The sequence below is a fragment of the Nannospalax galili genome, unplaced genomic scaffold (genome assembly GCF_000622305.1).
Source record: "Nannospalax galili isolate Female #2095 unplaced genomic scaffold, S.galili_v1.0 scaffold762, whole genome shotgun sequence".
In the NCBI taxonomy this organism is placed as follows: domain Eukaryota; kingdom Metazoa; phylum Chordata; class Mammalia; order Rodentia; family Spalacidae; genus Nannospalax; species Nannospalax galili.
This window is the reverse complement of record NW_008350126.1, coordinates 3395814-3399024: the sequence shown is the minus strand read 5'-3', so window position 1 is coordinate 3399024 and position 3211 is coordinate 3395814. Positions and strand designations below refer to the sequence as shown.

Sequence of the window (3211 nt, the reverse complement as noted above, 5' to 3'; positions counted from 1 at the left end):
TTAGAGCTGGAGCTGGAGCTGGATTACTAAGACTTGGAGCCGAGCTGAGTCACTGAATAAAGAGCTGTAACATGGACTAAGCTGAGTCCCGTGTCTTATTGCCTACGATCCAGCCTCTCCGGAGAAAGCTGTTTCTTCATAAGCCACGACTCACGGAACCCTAGCTTTAGCCGTCCTGCACCTTCCCGTGTGACCCAGCGGCCGGTGGATTTCACATCTCGAGGAAGTGCACGGGTGAAATTAGGGCGGAACTCGACTGGGCCAGCCCCTGTAGCAGAGGGACCCACAGCGGAGAAGCAGCGGAGTACGCGGAGCAGACGTGCTGCGGGACCCACCGCCTTTCCGGTGTGCGCAGGGGACCGGCACCACTCTAGCAGCTGGCGCCCCAAGATCCCTGCACCCCCCATACCCTAAAGGTGGATGGCTCCATCCCATGACTGGGGTCCTGAACTGAATATAAGGGAGAAAGCCAGCTGAGTACCAGCACTCATCTGCCTGCTTCCTGACTGCAGGTGCAATGAGAGCAGCAGCCTCATGTTCCTGCCACTGTGCCTTCTCTGCCACAATAGTTCTGTACCCTTAACTTGTTTTTGTCAAGTATTTTGTCACAGCAAAAAGAAGTAACTAATACAGTGGTCTATTGTGTAAAAGAAAACTCACTCCAGGGGTAGCAACATTATACTGTGCCAGTAGCACCCAGTTCTGTAGGGCTGTGTCCTGCATGGCTCTGATGGTGTGTGTGGGGGGGCTGTCTCTGCTCAGGGTCTTCCCAGGCTGATGGATAGGTGTCAGGCAGCATGAGCAGCCTTTGGGAGCTGTTGTGTTATGGGAGATCAGGAACAGAAAGTATAGGTGCTAAGGAGTGACATATTATCACCAGGGCCTTTTTGAAGGCCACAGAATGGTTTGTCCCCAACAAGATCAGGGGACTGGGCCTTCCTGCATCAATTAGAGTTTAAAAGACTGTCTCACAGACATGGCCACAAGTCAGTCCAATAGGGGAAATTCCTAAACTGAGGTTTGCCCTTCCCAGGTGTCTTTAGTTTGTGTCAAGTTGACAAAAACAGCTCAGAGTGCTCTGACTCTCAGGCCTGGATAGAGGCTCCCAGAGGGCCCTGACTCTCAGGCTTGGACAGAGGCTCCCAGAGGGCTCAGACCCTCGGGCCTGGACAGAGGCTCCCAGAAGTCAAGAGATGACCACAGCACACTTCAGACAGTGACCAGCATTTCAGAGGCCACAGCCCCTTGCCCACTGTTTGAATAAGATCAGGTCATCCCTCTGACCCTTGGTGAATGACCAGACAGAGCACATGGCTGCAGTTTGGATCTTTAATTTCCCCCCCCCCCGCCCCGAGCATGTGTTAAAGGCTCCTAGGAAGTGGTGGAACCTTTAGGAAGCAGAGCCTGGTGGAGGATTAGATCATTCAAGGTATACCCCTGAAGGAGGCTCTGGGACCCTGAATTCTTCCTCACTCATGGTTTCTGGCTAGTGGTGTCAGTGACTTTTTTTGAAACACCCTCTCACCATGGTGTGCTGCCTGATTAGAGGCCCAAAGCAATGGGGCCAGCTGATCATGGATTGTAACCACCATAACTGTAAGCCAAAACAAACCTTTTCTCTCTGTAAGTTAATTATCTCAGGTATTTTGTTATAGCAATGGAAAACTGACTAACTATGGGGCGTGCGCTCTCTCTCTGGGCGCACTCCCGGGATGGCACTCCCCCCTGGCTTATCGCTGGCAGGTCTGGCCACAGGCGTCTCTGGCCACAGCGGCGGGTGCCCTGCAGGCTTTTCCCGGCGGCTTGGGTCCCGTGTCTCTGGTGCTTCTCTGCTGCAGAAGCGTTGTTCTGCCGAATCCTGTTCCTTTCCACCTGTGTACTTTTCCTCAGGATGCAAGGTCCCCGTGCGCTCTTCCTCAGGATGCAAGGTCCACTGGCCACTTGGGCCTTGCGGGAAGAAGTACGGGGACAGCGAAAGCTAGGATGTCCACGAGTCGGTAACGAGGGAGTTTGCCCCCCCGGAGAGATTGGGCCGCCGGTAGTGACACAAGACTCAAGACTTGGCTTAGTCTGTGTTACAGCTTTATTCTCTGAGACCCAGCTCTCTGTGTCCCAGCTTTCTGCGACCCAATTCTCTGCAGCCCAATTCTCTGACCATTAAGAGAAGACTAAGACATTTATACCATGGGGGTAGTGGTAAAAGCTTTGGCTGTTAGATGCTTTGTGAGGCATTCTATTTACATATGGAAGTGGGTTTCTGCCAGACTGCTGTCTGCCTGGAGAAATTACAGGAAGGCATGGTACCTTTCAGAGCCAAAGGCCATGTTTATGTTATGGCATTTGTGGCGGACACTTCAAAAGGAGAGACAGGAAAGATGCCAGGAAGATATCCTGCTATGAAAGGAGCCCTCAGCACATGATCACGAGCTGCATGAGCTGTTCGGTCGTGAAGGGACTTCTGCTTTGCATAACAGAGGTTTCCAACACCTTTATACTTGGTTCCCATCCCTGAGATTGTGAGAAGATAGAGTCTGGAATCACAGTGGAAGTCTGTTCAGCAAAGTAAACAGAAAATTTGTGTTTACTATCAGCAAAGTAAACAGAAAATTTGTTAGAAAAGGGGCTTTAACTCTAGTAGTTATTATCTGTGGATAATGACTTCATCTGTTTTATTATATTGGCATCATACCAGATTTAGTTTGAAAAAATAAATGAAACAGAATAAATTACACAACAATACACTATTCTTTAAACATAAGAAGAATGTCTTCATTTACATTACAAATATTAATAACATTAATAGAAATAAGAGACCAAACCTGTCAGGAAATTGGAATTTATAGGCCTTAAAGGTTTAACCAACTACTTTAAAAAAAATTTTAATGATTAAAAATGAAAATAATACTCCAGAAGGAGTCATTGTAGTATTGTCCCTTTCCTTAGTAAAATGTAGATATTGCTTACTTGTTTGTATCTCGCTTAATTGTACTATACAGAACAACTTAGATGCGTTTATTCAAGGAACATCAGTACTTAAAGTATAAAATATCATGAATATGTTGTTATTAGAGTGATGTCTACTGTAACTTGGATAGAAGAATTAACCAAATCTTTGAGTATTTCTTTCTAGAGAAAATAAGGTTGTAGTTACTTGTTAAACATTGGAGTATATTTTAGGGCCCTTTTGGTCTAATTGGTTGGATTTGGTTAA

The 3211-nt window shown here is 47.3% G+C and overlaps 1 pseudogene; it reads left to right on the top strand.

Moving 5' to 3' along the window:
• The window catches only part of LOC103745435, a 70502-nt pseudogene that overhangs the window by 46653 nt on the left and 20638 nt on the right, over nucleotides 1-3211 (top strand).